This window comes from Dendropsophus ebraccatus, chromosome 5, assembly GCF_027789765.1.
Source record: "Dendropsophus ebraccatus isolate aDenEbr1 chromosome 5, aDenEbr1.pat, whole genome shotgun sequence".
Classification (NCBI taxonomy): Eukaryota; Metazoa; Chordata; class Amphibia; order Anura; family Hylidae; genus Dendropsophus; species Dendropsophus ebraccatus.
This window is the reverse complement of record NC_091458.1, coordinates 131,725,001-131,732,500: the sequence shown is the minus strand read 5'-3', so window position 1 is coordinate 131,732,500 and position 7,500 is coordinate 131,725,001. Positions and strand designations below refer to the sequence as shown.

The 7,500-nt window shown below is 43.2% G+C and overlaps 10 non-coding genes across 10 annotated transcripts; all 10 read left to right on the top strand.

Annotated features, from left to right (window-relative positions):
• Positions 1-375: 375 nt before the first annotated feature.
• Positions 376-468, top strand: TRNAI-UAU (transfer RNA isoleucine (anticodon UAU)). The gene is given in 2 exon segments: positions 376-413; positions 433-468. It is a non-coding gene; the product is annotated as a tRNA-Ile (tRNA).
• An 886-nt stretch (positions 469-1,354) lies between these two features.
• On the top strand, positions 1,355-1,447 carry TRNAI-UAU (transfer RNA isoleucine (anticodon UAU)). Its single transcript is given in 2 exon segments — positions 1,355-1,392; positions 1,412-1,447. It is a non-coding gene; the product is annotated as a tRNA-Ile (tRNA).
• Positions 1,448-3,617: 2,170 nt separating this feature from the next.
• Positions 3,618-3,690, top strand: TRNAR-CCU (transfer RNA arginine (anticodon CCU)). The gene has a single exon. It is a non-coding gene; the product is annotated as a tRNA-Arg (tRNA).
• A 417-nt stretch (positions 3,691-4,107) lies between these two features.
• On the top strand, positions 4,108-4,200 carry TRNAI-UAU (transfer RNA isoleucine (anticodon UAU)). The gene is given in 2 exon segments: positions 4,108-4,145; positions 4,165-4,200. It is a non-coding gene; the product is annotated as a tRNA-Ile (tRNA).
• Positions 4,201-5,025: 825 nt separating this feature from the next.
• On the top strand, positions 5,026-5,118 carry TRNAI-UAU (transfer RNA isoleucine (anticodon UAU)). Its single transcript is given in 2 exon segments — positions 5,026-5,063; positions 5,083-5,118. It is a non-coding gene; the product is annotated as a tRNA-Ile (tRNA).
• A 331-nt stretch (positions 5,119-5,449) lies between these two features.
• On the top strand, positions 5,450-5,522 carry TRNAR-CCU (transfer RNA arginine (anticodon CCU)). The gene has a single exon. It is a non-coding gene; the product is annotated as a tRNA-Arg (tRNA).
• A 420-nt stretch (positions 5,523-5,942) lies between these two features.
• Positions 5,943-6,035, top strand: TRNAT-UGU (transfer RNA threonine (anticodon UGU)). Its single transcript is given in 2 exon segments — positions 5,943-5,980; positions 6,000-6,035. It is a non-coding gene; the product is annotated as a tRNA-Thr (tRNA).
• Positions 6,036-6,370: 335 nt separating this feature from the next.
• On the top strand, positions 6,371-6,443 carry TRNAR-CCU (transfer RNA arginine (anticodon CCU)). The gene has a single exon. It is a non-coding gene; the product is annotated as a tRNA-Arg (tRNA).
• Positions 6,444-6,860: 417 nt separating this feature from the next.
• TRNAI-UAU (transfer RNA isoleucine (anticodon UAU)) lies at positions 6,861-6,953 on the top strand. The gene is given in 2 exon segments: positions 6,861-6,898; positions 6,918-6,953. It is a non-coding gene; the product is annotated as a tRNA-Ile (tRNA).
• A 338-nt stretch (positions 6,954-7,291) lies between these two features.
• Positions 7,292-7,364, top strand: TRNAR-CCU (transfer RNA arginine (anticodon CCU)). Its single transcript has one exon. It is a non-coding gene; the product is annotated as a tRNA-Arg (tRNA).
• The last annotated feature ends 136 nt before the right edge of the window (positions 7,365-7,500 follow it).

The window sequence follows — 7,500 nt, the reverse complement described above, 5'->3', positions numbered from 1 at the left end:
CATATAAAGTGTGTTCGTCTAGCTTCTTCAATGAAAATTGTTCAAGTTTCTCGCAATATCTGTCCTCATGCTGATCACAGAAAGCATGCATAACTCTAAATTAAAGAGAATCTGTCAGCTGCAATTCAGGTTCCAGACTGGTAATGCTCTCAGGTCAAGGAGACATGTCATACCTTGCTAATGTCCATCTCTGTTTCCAAAAGTTAGGAAAGCCCTTTTATTTTCTGCTGCACCAGAGAACAAAAGCATTTTCTACCTTCTGGAAGCACAGATGGATATATGAAAGGTGCAATGTGTCTCCTTGTCCTAACAGCTAGTTAATAGTTTCAGCAGATTTGAACTCGAGTTGCAGCTGAAACACTAAACAGAGAGAGAGCCCCAGTGGCGCAACCGTTAAGCGCGCGGTACTTATAAAGCAGTAACTGTTGAGCAATGCCGAGGTTGTGAGTTCAAGCCTCACCTGGAGCATTCTTATTTCCACGTCATCAACTAACAGGTTTGAAGCTGAGTTGCGACAGAGTGGCTTCTTTTCGCTGATTTCCTTTAACTGTTTTTGGAGCGACAATAAGCTTTTGTGGCAGAGTGGCTTCTTTTCGCTGATTTCCTTTGGCTTTTTTTGGAGCGACAATAAGCTTTTGTCTATCAGCACTATCAATATCCTGTGGCTAAATGATTGAAACAATGCAACAAAAAAGACCTGGCTCTTGTGTGAAGAAAAAAGAAAAGAAGCTGGCATCTGGCAACGATTGCATATTGCATTGCGTTTTGAATTAAATCAGTGGACCATCAACTATAACGCAACCACAAGTGAATTCTTGCTTTGAAAAAAAAAAAAAAATCCCTGTGTAGCTTGCCCAGACAGCCCCAGTGGCCTAATGAATAAGGCACTGGCCTCCTAAGCCAGGGATTGTGGGTTCGAGTCTCATCTGGGGTGCTTGCTTTCCTGACCTTTCTCAGGAGGCTGATGGTGTGTTTTAGTGCCATATAAAGTGTGTTCGTCTAGCTTCTTCAATGAAAATTGTTCAAGTTTCTCGCAATATCTGTCCTCATGCTGATCACAGAAAGCATGCATAACTCTAAATTAAAGAGAATCTGTCAGCTGCAATTCAGGTTCCAGACTGGTAATGCTCTCAGGTCAAGGAGACATGTCATACCTTGCTAATGTCCATCTCTGTTTCCAAAAGTTAGGAAAGCCCTTTTATTTTCTGCTGCACCAGAGAACAAAAGCATTTTCTACCTTCTGGAAGCACAGATGGATATATGAAAGGTGCAATGTGTCTCCTTGTCCTAACAGCTAGCTAATAGTTTCAGCAGATTTGAACCCGAGTTGCAGCTAAAACACTGCACAGAGAGAGCTCCAGTGGCGCAATCGGTCAGCGCGCGGTACTTATAAAGCAGTAACTGTTGAGCAATGCCGAGGTTGTGAGTTCGAGCCTCATCTGGAGCATTCTTATTTCCACGTCATCGACTAACAGGTTTGAAGCTGAGTTGCGACAGAGTGGCTTCTTTTCGCTGATTTCCTTTGGCTGTTTTTGGAGCGACAATAAGCTTTTGTCTATCAGCACTACCAATATCCTGTGGCTAAATGATTGAAACAATGCAACAAAAAAAGACCTGGCTCTTGTGTGAAGAAAAAAGAAAAGAAGCTGGCATCTGGCAACGATTGCATATTGCATTGCGTTTTGAATTAAATCAGTGGACCATCAACTATAACGCAACCACAAGTGAATTCTTGCTTTGAAAAAAAAAAAAAAATCCCTGTGTAGCTTGTCCAGACAGCCCCAGTGGCCTAATGAATAAGGCACTGGCCTCCTAAGCCAGGGATTGTGGGTTCGAGTCTCATCTGGGTTGCTTGCTTTCCTGACCTTTCTCAGGAGGCTGATGGTGTGTTTTAGTGCCATATAAAGTGTGTTCGTCTAGCTTCTTCAATGATAATTGTTCAAGTTTCTCGCAATATCTGTCCTCATGCTGATCACAGAAAGCATGCATAACTCTAAATTAAAGAGAATCTGTCAGCTGCAATTCAGGTTCCAGACTGGTAATGCTCTCAGGTCAAGGAGACATGTCATACCTCGCTAATGTCCATCTCTGTTTCCAAAAGTTAGGAAAGCCCTTTTATTTTCTGCTGCACCAGAGAACAAAAGCATTTTCTACCTTCTGGAAGCACAGATGGATATATGAAAGGTGCAATGTGTCTCCTTGTCCTAACAGCTAGTTAATAGTTTCAGCAGATTTGAACTCGAGTTGCAGCTGAAACACTAAACAGAGAGAGAGCCCCAGTGGCGCAACCGGTCAGCGCGCGGTACTTATAAAGCAGTAACTGTTGAGCAATGCCGAGGTTGTGAGTTCCTGCCTCACCTGGAGCGTTCTTATTTCCACGTCATCGACTAACAGGTTTGAAGCTGAGTTGCGACAGAGGGGCTTCTTTTCGCTGATTTCCTTTGGCTGTTTTTGGAGCGACAATAAGCTTTTGTCTATCAGCACTACCAATATCCTGTGGCTAAATGATTGAAACAATGCAACAAAAAAAGACCTGGCTCTTGTGTGAAGAAAAAAGAAAAGAAGCTGGCATCTGGCAACGATTGCATATTGCATTGCGTTTTGAATTAAATCAGTGGACCATCAACTATAACGCAACCACAAGTGAATTCTTGCTTTGAAAAAAAAAAAAAAATCCCTGTGTAGCTTGTCCAGACAGCCCCAGTGGCCTAATGAATAAGGCACTGGCCTCCTAAGCCAGGGATTGTGGGTTCGAGTCTCATCTGGGGTGCTTGCTTTCCTGACCTTTCTCAGGAGGCTGATGGTGTGTTTTAGTGCCATATAAAGTGTGTTCGTCTAGCTTCTTCAATGATAATTGTTCAAGTTTCTCGCAATATCTGTCCTCATGCTGATCACAGAAAGCATGCATAACTCTAAATTAAAGAGAATCTGTCAGCTGCAATTCAGGTTCCAGACTGGTAATTCTCTCAGGTCAAGGAGACATGTCATACCTCGCTAATGTCCATCTCTGTTTCCAAAAGTTAGGAAAGCCCTTTTATTTTCTGCTGCACCAGAGAACAAAAGCATTTTCTACCTTCTGGAAGCACAGATGGATATATGAAAGGTGCAATGTGTCTCCTTGTCCTAACAGCTAGTTAATAGTTTCAGCAGATTTGAACTCGAGTTGCAGCTGAAACACTAAACAGAGAGAGAGCCCCAGTGGCGCAAACGGTCAGCGCGCGGTACTTATAAAGCAGTAACTGTTGAGCAATGCCGAGGTTGTGAGTTCCTGCCTCACCTGGAGCGTTCTTATTTCCACGTCATCGACTAACAGGTTTGAAGCTGAGTTGCGACAGAGGGGCTTCTTTTCGCTGATTTCCTTTGGCTGTTTTTGGAGCGACAATAAGCTTTTGTCTATCAGCACTACCAATATCCTGTGGCTAAATGATTGAAACAATGCAACAAAAAAAGACCTGGCTCTTGTGTGAAGAAAAAAGAAAAGAAGCTGGCATCTGGCAACGATTGCATATTGCATTGCGTTTTGAATGAAATCAGTGGACCATCAACTGTAACGCAACCACAAGTGAATTCTTGCTTTGAAAAAAAAAAAAAAAATCCCTGTGTAGCTTATCTAGACAGCCCCAGTGGCCTAATGGATAAGGCAATGGCCTCCTAAGCCAGTGATTGTGGGTTCGAGTCCCATCTGGGGTGCTTGCTTTCCTGACCTTTCTCAGGAGGCTGATGGTGTGTTTTAGTGCCATATAAAGTGTGTTCGTCTAGCTTCTTCAATGATAATTGTTCAAGTTTCTCGCAATATCTGGCCTCATGCTGATCACAGAAAGCATGCATAACTCATTAAAGAGAATCTGTCAGCTGCAATTCAGGTTCCAGACTGGTAATGCTCTCGGGTCAAGGAGATATGTCATACCTCGCTAACGTCCATCTCCGTTTCCAAAAGTTAGGAAAGCCCTTTTATTTTCTACTGCACCAGAGAACAAAAGCATTTTCTACCTTCTGGAAGCACAGATGGATATATGAAAGGTGCAATGTGTCTCCTTGTCCTAACAGCTAGTTAATAGTTTCAGCAGATTTGAACCCGAGTTGCAGCTAAAACACTGCACAGAGAGAGCTCCAGTGGCGCAATCGGTCAGCGCACGGTACTTATAAAGCAGTAACTGTTGAGCAATGCTGAGGTTGTGAGTTCGAGCCTCACCTGGAGCATTCTTATTTCCACGTCATCGACTAACAGGTTTGAAGCTGAGTTGCGACAGAGTGGCTTCTTTTCGCTGATTTCCTTTGGCTGTTTTTGGAGCGACAATAAGCTTTTGTCTATCAGCACTACCAATATCCTGTGGCTAAATGATTGAAACAATGCAACAAAAAAAGACCTGGCTCTTGTGTGAAGAAAAAAGAAAAGAAGCTGGCATCTGATAACGATTGCATATTGCATTGCGTTTTGAATTAAATCAGTGGACCATCAACTATAACGCAACCACAAGTGAATTCTTGCTTTGAAAAAAAAAAAAAATCCCTGTGTAGCTTGCCCAGACAGCCCCAGTGGCCTAATGAATAAGGCACTGGCCTCCTAAGCCAGGGATTGTGGGTTCGAGTCTCATCTGGGGTGCTTGCTTTCCTGACCTTTCTCAGGAGGCTGATGGTGTGTTTTAGTGCCATATAAAGTGTGTTCGTCTAGCTTCTTCAATGAAAATTGTTCAAGTTTCTCGCAATATCTGTCCTCATGCTGATCACAGAAAGCATGCATAACTCTAAATTAAAGAGAATCTGTCAGCTGCAATTCAGGTTCCAGACTGGTAATGCTCTCAGGTCAAGGAGACATGTTATACCTCGCTAATGTCCATCTCTGTTTCCAAAAGTTAGGAAAGCCCTTTTATTTTCTGCTGCACCAGAGAACAAAAGCATTTTCTACCTTCTGGAAGCACAGATGGATATATGAAAGGAGCAATGTGTCTCCTTGTCCTAACAGCTAGTTAATAGTTTCAGCAGATTTGAACTCGAGTTGCAGCTGAAACTCTAAACAGATAGAGAGCCCCAGTGGCGCAACCGGTAAGCGCGCGGTACTTATAAAGCAGTAACTGTAGAGCAATGCCGAGGTTGTGAGTTCGAGCCTCACCTGGAGCATTCTTATTTCCACGTCATCAACTAACAGGTTTGAAGCTGAGTGGCGACAGAGTGGCTTCTTTTCGCTGATTTCCTTTGGCTGTTTTTGGAGCGACAATAAGCTTTTGTCTATCAGCACTATCAATATCCTGTGGCTAAATGATTGAAACAATGCAACAAAAAAGACCTGGCTCTTGTGTGAAGAAAAAAGAAAAGAAGCTGGCATCTGGCAACGATTGCATATTGCATTGCGTTTTGAATAAAATCAGTGGACCATCAACTATAACGCAACCACAAGTGAATTCTTGCTTTGAAAAAAAAACAAAACATCCCTGTGTAGCTTGTCTAGACAGCCCCAGTGGCCTAATGGATAAGGCACTGGCCTCCTAAGCCAGTGATTGTGGGTTCGAGTCCCATCTGGGGTGCTTGCTTTCCTGACCTTTCTCAGGAGGCTGATGGTGTGTTTTAGTGCCATATAAAGTGTGTTCGTCTAGCTTCTTCAATGATAATTGTTCAAGTTTCTCGCAATATCTGTCCTCATGCTGATCACAGAAAGCATGCATAACTCTAAATTAAAGAGAATCTGTCAGCTGCAATTCAGGTTCCAGACTGGTAATGCTCTCAGGTCAAGGAGACATGTCATACCTCGCTAACGTCCATCTCCGTTTCCAAAAGTTAGGAAAGCCCTTTTATTTTCTGCTGCACCAGAGAACAAAAGCATTTTCTACCTTCTGGAAGCACAGATGGATATATGAAAGGTGCAATGTGTCTCCTTGTCCTAACAGCTAGCTAATAGTTTCAGCAGATTTGAACCCGAGTTGCAGCTAAAACACTGCACAGAGAGAGCTCCAGTGGCGCAATCGGTCAGCGCGCGGTACTTGTAAAGCAGTAACTGTTGAGCAATGCCGAGGTTGTGAGTTCGAGCCTTACCTGGAGCATTCTTATTTCCACGTCATCGACTAACAGGTTTGAAGCTGAGTTGCGACAGAGTGGCTTCTTTTCGCTGATTTCCTTTGGCTGTTTTTGGAGCGACAATAAGCTTTTGTCTATCAGCACTACCAATATCCTGTGGCTAAATGATTGAAACAATGCAACAAAAAAAGACCTGGCTCTTGTGTGAAGAAAAAAGTAAAGAAGCTGGCATCTGGCAACGATTGCATATTGCATTGCGTTTTGAATTAAATCAGTGGACCATCAACTATAACGCAACCACAAGTGAATTCTTGCTTTGAAAAAAAAAAAAAAAAACATCCCTGTGTAGCTTGTCTAGACAGCCCCAGTGGCCTAATGGATAAGGCACTGGCCTCCTAAGCCAGGGATTGTGGGTTCGAGTCCCATCTGGGGTGCTTGCTTTCCTGACCTTTCTCAGGAGGCTGATGGTGTGTTTTAGTGCCATATAAAGTGTGTTCGTCTAGCTTCTTCAATGATAATTGTTCAAGTTTCTCGCAATATCTGGCCTCATGCTGATCACAGAAAGCATGCATAACTCATTAAAGAGAATCTGTCAGCTGCAATTCAGGTTCCAGACTGAAAATGCTCTCAGGTCAAGGAGATATGTCATACCTCGCTAACGTCCATCTCTGTTTCCAAAAGTTAGGAAAGCCCTTTTATTTTCTGCTGCACCAGAGAACAAAAGCATTTTCTACCTTCTGGAAGCACAGATGGATATATGAAAGGTGCAATGTGTCTCCTTGTCCTAACAGCTAGCTAATAGTTTCAGCAGATTTGAACCCGAGTTGCAGCTAAAACACTGCACAGAGAGAGCTCCAGTGGCGCAATCGGTCAGCGCGCGGTACTTATAAAGCAGAAACTGTTGAGCAATGCCGAGGTTGTGAGTTCGAGCCTCACCTGGAGCATTCTTATTTCCACGTCATCAACTAACAGGTTTGAAGCTGAGTGGCGACAGAGTGGCTTCTTTTCGCTGATTTCCTTTGGCTGTTTTTGGAGCGACAATAAGCTTTTGTCTATCAGCACTATCAATATCCTGTGGCTAAATGATTGAAACAATGCAACAAAAAAAGACCTGGCTCTTGTGTGAAGAAAAAAAGAAAAAGAAGCTGGCATCTGGCAAACGATTGCATATTGCATTGCGTTTTGAATTAAATCAGTGGACCATCAACTATACCGCAACCACAAGTGAATTCTTGCTTTGAAAAAAAAAAAACAAAACATCCCTGTGTAGCTTGTCTAGACAGCCCCAGTGGCCTAATGGATAAGGCACTGGCCTCCTAAGCCAGTGATTGTGGGTTCGAGTCCCATCTGGGGTGCTTGCTTTCCTGACCTTTCTCAGGAGGCTGATGGTGTGTTTAGTGCCATATAAAGTGTGTTCGTCTAAGCTTCTTCAATGATAATTGTTCAAGTTTCTCGCAATATCTGTCCTCATGCTGATCACAGAAAGCATGC